This window comes from Protopterus annectens, chromosome 7.part1 (genome assembly GCF_019279795.1).
Source record: "Protopterus annectens isolate FY-2018-M chromosome 7.part1, PAN1.0, whole genome shotgun sequence".
Classification (NCBI taxonomy): Eukaryota; Metazoa; Chordata; order Ceratodontiformes; family Protopteridae; genus Protopterus; species Protopterus annectens.
In genome coordinates, this window is record NC_056740.1 from 174,271,240 (window position 1) to 174,288,034 (window position 16,795).

The following is a 16,795-nucleotide window of genomic DNA, read 5'->3' on the forward strand; positions in this document are numbered from 1 at the left end:
TGCTGGTAAAATGGACACTGATACTAATAATAGTTTTATAATGACCTGCTTTGTTACTGGCTCAATCCCAAATATACATTTATGACTCCAAAGGAATATCTCTGCAAAAGGAATATACTTTAGAAGTATACTTATTATGTACAATCTGGCCTGCATGCCTTTATATCTGTAATGGATTATCTCAGGCATTGAGGATCTTCTTGTCAAGTATGCCTGCCCCCACGTGTGCATTCAAAGATAAAAATACAAGTTGTTATTGTCTGTCTGCATGCTTAGACTATATATATGTTTTAGTTTCTGCCAAACTGACCCTTTAATTACTTTGGTTGGTAAATATCTTGTTTCCTGTTCTGTTTTTGTTGATCTAAATAATAATCACTAGTTTACTTCATGCATAAGAAACAATGGTAATGTCTAAACTGGACTGATTCAAAATTATTGGGTTATTTTTCTTTTCTCTTTCCAAATCCAAAAGAAATATATTAGTGCTGGGGGATACTGTTAAATGAACAAGGGCTTCTTATTAAACTCACTGCATCTAGAATCAGGTAAAAATGCAATTTGTTGAGTTCCCTAACCTAAAAGAGCTATGACATGACAGAACTTGTCATAGATTTGGGCTGCATGGCTGGGCTTAAAAGGACCCTAGTGGTCATTAACCTAGTACACGCCTATGACCCTATGAACCTATGACCCATGAGCCTATCCTCCTTCAACTAATGCTCAATATAGTTTTCTCATTCTAAAGCTGTTGGAAAATTTCTAGGCCTTTACTATTTTCCAAGTAAAGTATATCTTGACATAGTTGGATATCATAACTAGTGGGTTTTAAATGCGAATACTACAGCAGGTTATGCTAAGGATCTACAGGAAGACTCTCAAACAATATTTATTTCTACTATAAAAGCATCTCATATCCATGGTTACTCAAATATAAAAGGTATTGCTTATAAAACAATACCTTTAAAATGTCACTAATGCTTTTGCTTCAACTCCAGTACTTTACAACACAGTCCAAACATTAACTTATCATCACTGTACAGTATGATTGTGGTAAATTGAACTGAAAATAATATCTACAAAATGATTTAAGTGCTTTAATTTGCAATACTGGTACATAATATATTGTGCTTACATTCCAATAACAGTCTAAAATGTGATTACGATATGGCTGATATAATACCATTTCAGGCTGCGACATTTAAACATTTGTTTTAAAAAGCATACTTTACCCACACAATAGATAATGGTAAGACCAAATAAAAACAATGCTACATTTAAGTCTGTTATGTAATTATTAAAATGCACATTTAAATACCAGCATACAATGTGACTTTGACTTATGTCCAATGTGTCTCCTCGACAAATGGTAAAATGAACAATTCAAGTGCTTTCTTAAATCTAAGACATTTAAAAAACTGTTATTGCAAAAATGCACAGTAAGCATAATTTTAAAATGATTTATTCACTATCGGCATTGTTGAAAAAATGAAATAAAATCAGTTCTCTCTATACTGGCCATCTAGACCCACAGAAGAAATGATTTATTTTGATGTGTTCTTCAGCAACATGTAAAAGTATTATAAAAGGGTAATGATACAAATAGTTACTTATCCTATATCCATAAATCTATGCCTTAAAGTGGGATTTGTATATGCTAAAATAAATATGGATTTTGCTGTCTTACAGCCATCTAGATTAAATTGATCAGACAGCTGCCTGTTCTGTAAATGTCTTATTTTCTTATTGTGTCAATTGTTTGTTCATTTCAGGCAATTTTATATATGTATTTATTCTAATTTAATAATTGTGTTAATTAAAATTTTTAAGTAACTAGTAATAGACTTAAACTGTTCTAAGATTAAATGTCTTGCTGTTACAAAGTTAATTTTCAAAATATATTCCTATAAGAAATATGTTTTTCAGGGTAATTTCCACACTGACTGATACTAAAAGGCTTAATTGACACACTCCTAATAGCAAAAGAGTAGTCAGATATTTTGGAGTCTATGTGCATAGTAGCAAAACAGTGTAAGAAACTTCTCTATTTTTGTTTTACTTGGCTCGCTTGTTTATATACTTAATAAAGGATTTTCAACTGGAAACAGACTGCCTGCCTTGCTTGGATTATTTTCGAATACTTAGTAATTCTGTACAATTATATATTTTTATTATTTTTTTTTTTTACTTAAGACGAGTTTAAGTTTGCTACTTCTACTACTATTGTCTGATCTGATTAACATACAGTAATTAACTAGAGATATATGGATTGAAAATCTTTCACACAGAGAAGTTTCTTACAATGTTTTGTTTTTGTACCCACTATACTTGTTTAGTGGGTTGTTTTGAGACTTTGGGAATACCACGGAGATTACTTGTGTTTTTTATTTTTTTTTTTTGTATGTACATAAGTAGCCTGGCTTTCGACCAACATGTGTCTAAGGTAGTAAGGAAATCACTCTGTGCTCAGCTTTTAAGCAAGGGTATGGCATCTAAGTCCAAGGGGGTTGTCATTCCATTGTATTTGGTCCTCATTGGGTCCATCAATGAAGCCATCACTAACTGCATCTAATTCCATCTGCTGCTAATAGAATGAAAATAACTGTCACTTTGCACTTTTGCTGATTATTTTTTCTGTATTTCATAAACAAGCCTGTATTAATTGTTACATTTTTCACAATTTTATAGAGTTTCAAAGCTGAACTGTTTCCACTGCTGCTGTAGTACTTAATTACATAGTGTCTGCTAGTTTTGCAGGACAGTAGTATCTAGATTGCATGTTTACATTAAGATTGATTTCTGACTGCAGTCTTGTGGCAGACATGCTGTTGCAAACCTATCTGAGTTTGCGGCTACTGGCTGAAAGCTTATTGTGTGTTTTCCTGATTGGTCTGTAGGCCTTGTTGTTGTAAAACTTGCTTTTCTGATTCTATATAAGTCAAGTGTTTGTATGAGTTTGTGCTCAATTCCTCAGAGCTATTCTTGATTTGGCTACTTTGCCTGAAAGTTACAGAGAATCTGTTGCACATAAAGCTATCCAGTGTTAAAAGAACAAAAATAAGTATCACATTGCACTTCTGCTGATTATTTTTATTGCATTTCATAAGAATCCTATATTAATTGTTACCTTTCTCACACTTTAGTAGAGTTTCAAAGCTGAACTGTTGCCACTGCTGCTGTAGTTCTTAATTACATTGTGGCTGCTAGTTTTACAGGACAGTATATACAGATTGTGTGGTTTCCCTGCACTTGAGCTCTAAAACCAGCAGTTTTACATTAAGAGGGATTTCTGACTGCATTTTTGTGGCAGAAGTGTTCTGTAGCAAACCTATTTAATTTGGAGGCTGCTGTCTGAAAGTTCATTGTGTGTTTTCCTGATTGGTCTGTAGGCCTTCCTGCTGCAAAACTTGTTTATCTGATTCTATATATATAAGCCCAGTGCTTGCGCTAGGCTGCTGTTTGTGCAACAGTGATTAGCAGTGCTCTGTACTGATGCAAACACTTTCCAGTTAAAATTTCCCTTAGAATAACTATCTCTGCAACCTTACCCAAACCCTCTGCTGCTCTAGGAGCATCTGAGTTGCTAACTGAGCCGCATCACCTTGTTGGATAGCTGCAGTTCACACTGACAATAGCAGCTATTTTTTGCCCATGCCTCAATACAGTTAAATCTCTCCACTCTTCTCCCTTGTTCAACCCATAGTAAAAAGCCTAACACCATAGATAGGCACCTTCCTGCTATCTCTGTGACCAGCCTGTTGAACATGGGCATCCTGAGGAAATGTAGCAGTTGTCTCTGGTATACTGACAGCCATTTAATCCTGAAACAAACAAACACAGTATGTGAGAGATATAGTTACACTATGAAAATTAAGACATGACTCTCACATACTGACAAATCAAATGACAAACAGGTTGCCAACAGAAGCACATCATTTCCCTTCTAAATAAGGTCTCAACACATAAACCCACACACACGGAGGTACTCACAAATAGCTTATCAAAACCTCAGAGGCTCAGCATACACTGTCCTCAGTAACCACAAGCAAACAAAACCAAATCAACACCAACCACTACACATAAAAATACACATCACAGTGTTTCCATAAGCAAGCAACTAAGGCAAAACATCACACAATCCAACATCTTTGTCATAGGAGACTCCATCATGAGACACAAGGACACCCCCTCACCAAGTTGGATAAAGAGATGGTTAAAGTCAGTTGCCTTTCAGGGGATAGGATTCACCAGATCATGCAGGCATTAAGGTCACTCAACTACAAGTACCGGTATGACTCTCTAATAGTCCATGTGGGTGTGAATGACCTGAGACATACCTTCCTGAACTATATGAAGAGAGACATGATGAACCTCTCTGAATATGTGCTGCAGCCTGGTATGAGCCTCATGTTGAGCAGCACTATAACTTCACCAAGAATAACACCATAACACAAATAAAAAAATGATTGACTTCAATAATTGACTCAACTACTGGTCTCATTCTAAGAGGATCCAGTATTTGTCATCCTAAGAAGACCTTATCAACAGAGCATGCTGCTTTGCCAGAGATGGTCTGCACCTGTCACCTCTAATACAGGCCAAGGCATTAGCCACCCCCTTAGTGCATTTAGGTTCATAGGTTCATAGGTTCATACTAGGCTATCTGCCCGAGGGCATTTACAAGCCTAGCCCATAGTTTTGTGGCTTTAGTTTGGAGAAACTATGCCCATTATTTTGCTGTGCCTCTGTCGAGCAGTGACACTGAGGTAACCCCTGGGGTGTATCTGCGATCTCCCATCCATTGGTCAAGATTCCTCTTGAACAAGGCCAGCGAGGTGCTCTGCCTCACATATACCAGGATTTTGTTCCACAGCATAGGGAGTCTTTGGGTGATGAATCTATCCCTGCAGCACATCCTATTAATAACCGTGTCAAGGTTTAAGTCTCCCGCCCTTGTGGCTCTGAGGGATCTAGATTTTTTGAGATGAAGCATGTTTAACAAATCTGGGTTTGACATGGCCTTGTATGTCAGGCACAGGTCACCTCTGAGCAAGCGGTAAGCAACTGAATATAGCTGGAGTTCTTTCAGTTGGGTAGCATAAGACAGATTTTTGAGACCCTTTATCCTTTTGGTGAGGAACTTTTGTGGCCTCTCCAGCTGCTGCAAGTGTCGGGTCAGATACATTCCGAATGGGGCATTGTACTCAATCATTGGTCTGATGAGTGATGAGTATAGGGAGACTATGACCTCCCTTGATCTAGATGTGAATCCCTTCATGATAAGGTGGGCAATGTAGAAGGTCTTCCTAACTACTTTAGCAATATGAGTGTCGAATGAAAGGCTACTGTCAACCTGGGTCCCCAGGTCCCTGATAACTTCTTCTGTGATCAGTGGATTGCCACCTATATGGTAGCTAGGGGTAACCTTGTTTTTCCCGAAGGGTATGACTATGCATTTCTTGGCATTTAACTTTAGGCCATGGCTCTGGCACCAGTTATCCATTTCTGTGAGACCCTTCTGAAGGATATCTGTGTCAGATGTGTTTTGACTACGGCCCAGTTTGCAGTCATCTGCAAACTTTGTCAGCCATAACCCTCCTGTGTTTGCTTGCACTTCAGAAAAGTAGATGCCAAACAAGAGTGGGCCCAGGACTGAGCCCTGTGGGACACCACTTGTGACAGGCTTTGAGTCTGACATGGCGCCAGCAACTCTGACCCTGTGGGTTCTATCACTCAGCCAGTTTGCAACCCATCTTGTAATGTATGGGTTTACATTTAAGTTGATGAGTTTTTCAATGATACCCGAGTGGGGTATTGTATCGAAAGCCTTCGCCAGGTCTAGGTAGGATGTATGGACTGCCTTTCCCTCGTCAATGGCCTTGGTGACTGTTTTGAAAAAGTCAACCAAGTTTAAAAGGCATGATCTGCCTTTGACAAAGCCAAACTGGGTTGGATCCAAAGTCTGCAAATTCCCTATGTCTTTATTTATGAGATCCATTATGATCCTCTCCATGGCTTTGCAGATAAGGCTTGTCAAGCTAATGGGATGGTAATTTCCAGGGTCGGTGGAGGCACCGCCTTTGTGAAGTGGGACCACAGTCACTGTGCGCCACTCCCTGGGTACGTATCCAGAGGTGAGACTAAGATTAAACAGCTGTCCTAACTGTGGGTTTAATTCCTCATTGAGTTCGTGGAGCACACAGCCAGGGACACCATCAGGTCCCATGGATGCTGTGTTCTTTGCCTTGGAGAGAGCAGTTCTTACCTGGGAGTTAGAGATGTTTGGCGGGCTACAATCATTTGGTATAGATATCTCTCCTTTTGGGGGGGGGGGAGAAGTTTGCACTGAACCTGTCAGCCAGTATGTTGGCAATGTCTGTAGGATCAGTAATCTTCACATCATTTTGGACTAATTCTGAGCATATCTGGGAGTTTCCTCCTAGGTTTCTGACATAGCTAAAGAATGCCTTATGGTTGTCTTTAGAGTCCTTAGCTATTTTTCTCTCAAAATTAGCTTTGGATGATTTTATGAGAGCTCTTAGCTTTTTACTTATAGTGATCAGCGGTGTCTTTCCTTTTAAGGATTTTGCTCTATCTTGTAGTAGCTTTCTCCTTTTGTTGTAGAGTTTGTTTATGGCTGGGGTCCACCAGACTGGACGCTTGCCTTTGGTACAAAGAGTCTGTTTTGCTAGGGATTGCCTGATCCATGCAGCCCTGCAGGTGCTGGTAGAAGGCATTTGTAAGTGATTCAGCGGTTTGAGTAATGTTTACCGCCGGCTCGGGGGCCTTAAAGGAGACCACACTAGTGTTAAGCAGTGTGAAGTCGGCTTTCGAGAAGTTCTTTACTGTGGTCTTTTTTATTTTGGGTGGGGGCAGGATAAGGACCTCTAGTGAGATTAGTTTGTGATCTGATCTCACCAGTGAGGGGTATACTTCCGGTGTTGAACATTGTGCTCCCATGTTCGTGATGATGAGATCAAGTATGTTTTCTCCTCTTGTGGGGATGGTGACTAGTTGTTCCATGGCATTTGAGTTTATGAATTCCAGGAACTTTTGGGCTAGAGTGTTTGGGCTTGAGTAGTGTTCCCAGTCTATATTAGGGTAGTTGAAGTCACCTAGTATGATGGTGTTTGGAGATACATTTATCCCCTTCAGTGTTTTCAGGAAGGCCATGTGAGGTTCCTGAGTTTGCGAGGGTGGCCTGTAACATGCTACAAATTTCAGAGCAGTCTTGCCTATGGTTAATTGCACCTGGATGGTTTCCGATGCATCGTGCGTTGCCACCAATCTTGAGGTGTGGGTGTCCTTGATGAATATGGATACCCCCCCACCTTTCTTGGTATTGTCCGGATTTTGGGGCCGGAACGCATGATATGAAGTAAAACCTGATAGTGCTGGGGTGCTCTCAGGAGCCTTGAACCAGGTTTCTGTCACAGCACAGACATCGATGTTCTCCATACTGAGAAGGGCCTCGAGTGCGTGCATCTTGAGGTTAAGACTTCTGGCATTGAGCAGCATTACCCTTAGTTTTTTTTCTTTGTTGTGTTCTAGGGTGGTAGGTTTAGAATTTGAGCCTTGCCTAAAAAAGGCACTATGGGGGTGGCAAGAGCCTTTGCCAAAATCTGGAATCCCAGGGGTGACAGGTGCAAGCCGTCCCTTGCGAAGCAGCGTGGCTTGTCCAACATGTCATCCCAGGCAGACAGACATTGGATCCCCTTTGAATGACACCAGAGTTTAAGCCAATTGTTAAAGCTGATCATCTTATCTCTGTATTGTGGCATCATTCTTTGTGAAAGTAGGATACTGCTCAAGGTCAGGGTCATACCTGCTTTGGCTACATAATCAGAGAGCTCCTCTATGTTTCTTTTCATGTAGTCCAAGGCGGTACGTCTCAGGTCGTTTACACCAGCATGGACAATGATTGAGTCGTACTTGTACCTGCTGTTGAGAGACCTGAGTGCTTGCGTTATGTGGCGGATTCTAGCACCCGACAGGCAGCTTACTGTGACCTTTTCCTTACTCAGTCTGGTGAGCGGGACATCAGTGTGTCTGACTATGGAGTCACCAATGACTAGTGTGTCTGGCATTGTGTTTGGCCTTAAGGGCTGTGACTGCTTGACACTCTGACTGTGTGGTCTATGTGTTGCAGGTGTTGTGTACTGAGGTGGTAGTTGTTTGGGTGTCTGCTTTGGTGGCCTCTGCTGTTTTGGTAAATTTTTGATCAGAGCCTCCGAGTATGTCTTTGTGTGTTTATGTGTATGATTTGAGGTTGTGATGGTATTATGTTAGACTGGGTCTATAGTGTGTGTGGTTACCTTCTCCTCCTGTCTGGTCTTGCCAGTCCTATGTTGAGAGAGCTCAGCCTCCAGTTTGGCTGTATAGTTGCATCTCTCGCATGTATTTGTGTTTTGTGGGAGGAGGAGAGGGTTGTCTGTGTACATGAGGCAATTGTAACATTGCCTCAATATTCCCAGGTTCACCAGCTGAGCAGGAGAGGACATTAGCAACTGATCCCTCGACATGCTAGAAGGAATAGACGGAAAAACTTAAAAAAGGTTTTGGGGGGTGTGGGTGACCGAGAAATGGGGTTTGCTTTTTTGGGGTACTATCTGTAACAAGAGTGCTGTATCAAGGTGATAAGTACTGTAGGAGCAAGTGCTGGGCTATACAGATAGAGAATAGTCTACTTGGGAGTCAAGTAGAGATAATTTATAGTTATAGGATACACTAAATAGAACAGTAGTATACTTTGAGGAAGGTAGTTTTAAGGGAAAATTTGAAGAGTGGACTTTAGGTAGCCCGAATAGTTTAAACCTGATTAACTGGCGCTGCCCTAGTGTGCAACGGTGGCAGCTCCGCGCTAATGCTGGCTAAAGCGTGCTTTATAGCAGGGGGCTGGAAAAGACAGGAAATGACCCAAAATGGCCAATAAACTACAAGTTACTGGTTTAAACCACTCCTCTGAGGACAAACAGGCAGCTCAGTACTCCCCACCCTCACTGGTGAGTAAAGAAACTTCCCCTTGACCAAACAAGGAAAATGGAGAAACACAGGAACCAAGACAAAGCCCAGGGATCAGCAAAATCTGATCACTGGAACAAACTATTAGGAAAGTATGGAAAACAAGAGTATTTTTTTTGTTTTTTTCAAGTTTTTTTTCAAATAGGCAGAAAATACAATAAATGCTGTGTTTTTCGACTAATTGCTATCAAAAGCTAGTACACTTGAGTGTATTAGCCTGTTGTTTAACTTTTAAGCAAAACTTAAACAAGCAAGTGCAACAAACAATTCAAGCTATTAAAAACAGTGAAAACAGGTAATAACAGAATAAAACAGGCAGAAATAGTAGTCGAAAGGCTTAAAAAGTCGAAAATGCAGAAAAAAATACTTAGAATCTGGAAAGTTTGTCTTTTCTGGTCTCTGCTGCTCTAGGAACTCTGCTGGACACCACGAGGAGCTGTGCTGAGTTCTCTATAGCCAGAAAAGCCCGCCAAAGCGTGCTTTATAGCAGGGGGCTGGAAAAGACAGGAAATGACCCAAAATGGCCAATAAACTACAAGTTACTGGTTTAAACCACTCCTCTGAGGACAAACAGGCAGCTCAGTACTCCCCACCCTCACTGGTGAGTAAAGAAACTTCCCTTTGACCAAACAAGGAAAATGGAGAAACACAGGAACCAAGACAAAGCCCAGGATCAGCAAAATCTGATCACTGGAACAAACTATTAGGAAAGTATGGAAAACAAGAGTATTTTTTTTTTTTTTCAAGTTTTTTTTTCAAATAGGCAGAAAATACAATAAATGCTGTGTTTTTCGATAATGCCAAACCAACAGACCTACCTATGTAACAAATTCTTCTAATGCCAATCTGAAGGTACTACTGCTCAATGCTAGGTGTCTTAACAAGAAATTGCACTTCCTGGAAGCTTTCCTCACCCTGGATAATGTTGACATCTGTGCAGTTACAGAGATGTGTTTCAAGGCTGTGGAAAGCACCCCAGCAGTGCAAGGCTACAATGCCTATCACACATTCAGACCACCCTCTGAAAAGGAAAAAAATGAAAGGAAGAGGTATTTCCACTTAGATAAAAAACAAGCATACTTCTAGATTGGTAAAGGAGGATGCCTTTTTCTGAGCTACTGCATGTCCAGCTGATCATAGGCAAAATCCCCCATCCTATCATCACTAGCTACAGGTCTACAGCCATAGGTTCATAGGTTCGTAGGTAGGTACTAGGCTATTGGGCCTAGGGCCTATTTAGCCTAGCCAAAAAGGTACCCTGGCTTTCACCACCCAAGAAAATTATTTTCCTGTGCCCCTGTTGAGCAGAGCCAGAGAAGTGATCCCCGGGGTGAATTTCCTAACTACCATCCAATCATCAAGATTTTTCTTGAAGAGTGCTAATGAGGATCTTTGTTTGATATAGATACGTAGTTTGTTCCAGAGTATTGGAAGTCATGACTCATGAAAACCACTCTGCATACCTGAAGTTACTAGAATCACCTCCCATTCAGTCCAACAAACTACTCATGGTGATTTTAACTATCCTTTCATAAACTGGGAAGCATACTTGACCAATAACATGCAGGCTCAGAGATTCCTGGACTTTGTCAATGTAAATGGTCTGGAACAGCTGCTCTGCACTCCCACTAGGGGCTTAAATATCCTTGACGTCCTACTCACAAACATTGGGGAGCATTGCACCCCCCATCATAATGCCCTGATTGGTAAGATTGGATCATAAATTGGTCTCTTTTGAAATAAATGTAATGATAAAACCCTATCAAACCCTATAATCCTAAAGAATTTTTCCAAGGAAAATTACCCTTTATAAAGAGATAACATAGGTAACTTTAAAGTTCACCCAATTCCAAAACACAAAGGCCTATGCATTTAAACAACTGCAGAGAGACAGCTGCACCTAACCGAACTAAACCCAGGTCTAGCCAGAAAAACAAGCCACCCTGCTGGACCCCCTGGCATATATAAACTATATAACAGAAGGAAGAAATTTATGGCTAGAAGGAAGTAGGAGGGTGGACTGCAGAGAAAAAAATTAATTCCTCATTAGTATCAACAGGCAAACCAGGGAACTGTCCATGTCTTCAAAAGCTAAATACAAGACTAAAATAGCCTCCCAAGCAAAGGATAACCAAAAGCATTTTTTTTGTTACATCCGAAATCTTAATTGAAACACTCAACAATATGCTGAGTTGGCTGTAGATGGCACTACCTATAATCAACCAGAAGAAATAACAAACATGTTGGCTGATAAATTTAGATCAAATTTCATCCCCTCATCATATCTGGTTACTCCGCATGAAATACCCACTACCATTCCTTTGCCTGTTAACACAGAAGAACAGGTAATTACTGCACTCTCTAAAGCTAGAAACACGACATCAATGGGCCCTGATGGAATCTCAGGGTGCCTTTTAAATAGCTGGAAATATGACCTAGCAGACCCACTCAGATCTCTATTTAACCACAGTCTCCAGACAGGCTTTGTCCTAGTAGAGTGGAAGACAGGAACAGTCATCCCTCTGCACAAGGGGGGACCAACAACTGACTCAGGAAACTACCGACCCATAAGTCTAACTAGCCTCATATGCAAGGCTGTGAAAAGGATAACCATGGGCCTGATTAACAATGACATAGGAAATTTCCAAACTTTAGACCCAACCCTTTGGTTTGTCAAGAGCAGGTCCTGCTTTCTCAGTCTGATGGAGTTCTTTGAGAAGGTCACCAAGGTGGTGGATGAGGATGACACAGTGCATACCACTTACCTTGATCTGGCCAAGGCATTTGACACAGTACTACACTCAGGTATTATAGATAAACTCACAAAATTGGGCATAAACCTCTACATCACCAGATGGATAGTCAAATGGCTAACAGATAGGACATATGTTGTTAGAGTGGGGTATCAACATCCAGCAAGAGACTAGTCACCAGTGGAGTACCACATGGCTCAGTTTTAGGCCCCTTTCTGCTTGGGATATACTTCTCAGATATCAAAGCAAATATAGATGGCCCTTTGTTGACCAAGTTTGCTGATGACTGGAAGTTGGGGGGCAATCACCGACTCCTCACACGATGTTGGTATCCGACAGAAAGGTCTGACACAGACTAATGATTGGTGTCAGAGCCATGGCCTCAAACTAAATACAGAGAAGTGCATAATAATATCCTTTGGGAAATCAAAAATCCCTGCAAATTACAACATTGATATTATCACTAAGAGTGGACCCAGTGGTGAGAGATCTGGGTACTCAGATAGATAGTCATATGAACTTTGACCACCATGTGTTCATGGAGGTGAGGAAATCCTTCTGTGAGGCTCAGTTTATAAGTAAGGACATGGCATCCAGATCTAAGGATGTCATAGTACCACTGTACTCTGCATCATCAGACCAATAATGAAGTACAATGCACCTTTTGGCATGTTCCACCTAGGCACCTGCAACAGTTGGAGAGTCCTCAGAGGTTTATCACCAAAAAAATATAGGGTATAACAAACATGTCATATGCAGACTGACTAAAAGCCATATCACTGTATTCAGTTTCCTACCAATTACTGAGGGGTGATCAGTGCCTGACTTACAAGGCAGTCTATGACCCAACCCTGTTGGAAATGTGGCATATTCACAAAACTAATTGCAATATGGTTTATTCTCTCCAAAGATCTAAACGTAATCTCTGACATGAATAAAGCATGCTGGCGATACAGATATGTATTCTAGAGATTGTCCCACCTGTGGAATAGGCTTCCTATTCACATGAAGCAGTGCCCTTTCCTGACCATCTTCAAGCGTAATCTGGACCAAAGGATGGGAAATTGCAAATTCACTACTGGAATAGTGTCCATGTTCATTATGGAGAGAGACAGTCTATAAAAATTGTCAAGACTCTGCTTGCTTACCCTTGTTATTTTTCCCCTATAGATAGAAAATTGGGTAACATCTGGGCAAAACTTGCTAGGTTTGTAAGGGCTCTTGATCTGTTAGTCATGTAATTGCCTGTGAACCTGTGAACGTATGAACAACACCTCCATTCAGTATGTACCTGACCACATGTAACAGCTGATATGCCCCAGAGGTTCCTCACAAAAAGAAAGCAGGGCATAAGCAGCATGCCCTCTGCAGATTTGATTGCCTCAAATCTCTAATTCTATGCTTTGTTTCCTACAGACTACTGAAAGGAGATTTATGCCTGGCATACAAGGCATCCTTGGATCACACTGTGATGGACCTTTCGCATATCTGCAAAATTAATAGAATCAGAATTACTCAATCTAGGGATAAACTTTGTTTGTGATATAAATAGGACATATTAGAGGGATAAGTATGTTTCTCAGAGAATTTCCTTTTTGTAGAACAGGTTTCCCATCCATTTGAAGCAGAGCTCTTCCCTAACTATATTCAAGAAAAAACTGAACCAGTGGTTGGTAGGCTTGTCACCTCTCCAGCATTTTTTCAGACTATCTGGAAGTCAGAATGATTCTCTGGTAGTACAGAAAGCCATATTTCATGCGGAGTATACATACTCCAGTATTATATTTAGCAGCATGAACATATTGCAAAAGTTAGTTAAAAAGCAATTTGGTCTAATTTAAAGTGATGTGGTGGAGTACAGGATTACTTAAAAATAGAAAAATAAAGAACTGAGATGCAAATAAGTCTAAGATTATGTAAAAAAAGGACTCAAGGAGATGTTCCACCCTGGTGACATATGCATTCTCATCATAAAATGGGAGTGAACATGGGTGAGGATGGGTGGAGCTAGGCAGAATCGTAGGTATGTGGGGGCCTTGGTTTTCATCCAGTTTTTGGTATTGCAAAAAGTGGCAACCCTAGTGGATGGGAAATCCGAAAGCAGTAAAAGTTTCCTGAAATAATACATTCATCTAATAAAAAACATCAGAAATTTAATTTGCCAGACAAGAGAAAATATTTGTACACTATTAAAAAAAATCAGAAATTACCTCCCTGAAGTCATAAAGCTAAAAACAACATGATGAAACATGTCTTAAATGCTTTGTTTATTAACCAGCATCTAAAATACTATCAACCAGTACAAAAGCTGACTCTTTTCTACTGAGATTTACTAACCAAAGCCATCTAGTAAAAATAACTTGTATAGTAAAATTCAAACTAAACAATTGTTTCTTATAACAAAAAATGTCTGTAACAAAAAATGACTGCATACTTATTAACTACACCACCTAATTAAACTGCTTGTAACACTTATACAAAAAGAAGTAAAACAAAATTGGCCAGATTCAGTAAAGCCTACATGGTCCATTTACACATTGTGTGTGTCACACAGTAGCAAACTGTTTTAAATTCAATAAGTGGCTCTACACAGAGCTGCACCGAGCTGCACAAACAAGGTAAACACCATGGCATGCTAATTTCAACATAAGAAGCTGAACGGTATGCTAATCAACCAATCCAAGATGGAAGAGCTATTCAACAACCTATAAAGCAAGTGTGTAGACTCAGTACTGGTTTTCCCTGTGAATTCCAAAACCTTCTGGAATATAGCCACAGAAAGGAGTCTACACAGAAACAATGTTAGGGCTTGCTGTTACTTTAATTTATGAGTATATGCAACAGGCTGAAGTCTATGCTGCTACTGCTAATAAACCAAGGCCAAGAAAGAGAAGAGTTTTCAGACCCCAGGTAACTTATCATAATCTACAGGACTTGGAAACTTTAGAGCACTACAGGGTGGATAAAGACACACTCCAGGAACTCTGCAACCTCTGTCATTCTCAACAGAGAGCCAGGAAAACCAAGGGAAACCCATTCCAGTGGAGACAAAGATATGTGTAGCATACAGGTATCTTTCATAGACCAACAGGGGACATGCTGTGGGTGTCACAGGCATCAGCATCCAGGACTCTCCATCAACTCCTGAATGCTATGCTTCAACATGTCAGTAACCACTAATATTCTCCCTGTACTCCTGAGGTCAGGGCCAGAAATATGCAAGAGTTCTACCCTGTAGCACACTACCCTGAAGTACTGGGTACCATAGATTGCATGCATGTAGAAATTACGGCACCACCCAGGGAACAGGGCAGGCATTACATAAATAGAAAGGGCTTTATCTCTATTAACTGCCAAGTTGTGTGCAATACTAAGGGAATCATCTTGAATGTCTATGATGGCAACCCAGGCACACACTCAAACCAGAAATATCACAGAGCATGTGTTTGGGCTGCTGAAGTTGCAGTTCCGATGCCTTGATATATTTGGGGGAGCCCCATAATACAATCCACATACATGTACTGAAATATTCACTGTATGTGCCATGCTACACAACATCATCCTGAGAAAACAGCCTCATCAGGATCAACAAGAGGAATGGCTACACATCCTACCATCAATGGCAAGGTCACCACAGCCACACACAGGTGAGGAGTCAGAGGGAGGACCAGCAGATGATGTAGGTGTAGACAGATAGAGGTGTGCTCCATATGCCCTCACATTGGTTGAGAGACAATGCATAGCACACTCCCTCACCACCTAATGGGCTAAAACCTTCCTCCTATGCACATACATATAGTAACATTGATGCCAGGCAATGCTCATAACCTTTACATACTCATGTAATGGCTGTGTACTGCTAGCATCAGACAGAGTCAGCCCTGAACTAAAACTGTTGCAACTGCTGGATTTACAAAGTAAGTGTGGAACCTGGATTGTATTGTGTAATAATATGAATGGCATATACTTGCATGTTGCACTCAGTAATGTAAACAAGTAAAAGGTGGGTGATTTGTACAGAAACGACCTTAACATGTGACAGCAGAGACTTATTTGACTTGTATGTGTCCATTATTAAGTAGTAGGCCTCAGGCATCAAAGATTCACACAGTCATACCTCTCAAAAGTAGTGATGGTCACTGCATGCCCTCAATTTAGCAGCATAAGTTTATTCTGGAAAATCATTAAAGACAGAGGTTAAAAAGTAATGAGAGACATTTCAGTTTCAGACTTGACAACCCTCACAAGATCATTAACAATACTGATGCAAAAAAGTGTGATGCTATAAGTACTGATGTAAACATGTTTTGTTTACCATGTACAGATGATAGTCTGCTCCTTATGCTGGATAGTCCTGGAAAAAGTTAAGCGAAAGGTAAGGACAACATCATCACAATTAACAGTAACATGTGGGGTAAAAGTTTTTTTCCCTTTTATATGTCCATTAACTATACTTTCAACAAGAATGTGGATAACAAGTCCAACCTAAGCCCCATGTGTAATCAATCAGAATGTGTTATTAAATGTAGCAATCTACAATCCCCCCTCCCCAACCAATTTCTTGTTAAATAGACCTAATGTACTGATGTAAACATTTTACTATACAAGAGTATTTAACAATAGAGATACATAAGCCTACCAGAAAACTCCTCCTGGGACATACTTGCTATCTATGAAACAGTAGCACCAATGTCAAGGACATGCTGTTCATCACTTTCCTGGGAGCTGTCTGCATCCCTGACAGTGGACTGGAACTCTTCATTTGCTGTAAGTGGTGGCTCTGTAGCTGCCCCCCTGATACCCATCCAATCAAGGGCCACTGCAGCTGCTCTCCTCTGTGCAGATGAAATCATGTCAGTGGCACTACAGCACACCTGCTCACCTGATATGTCTTGCTGTGGCCACCTACTGCATTCACATCTGCAACCATCTGCTGCCAAATTTGTATTCTGCCTGACATAACTCCATGTCCTATCTTAAGCAGAAAAGTATCATGTTGCCTAAGAGTGTCCACAATTACC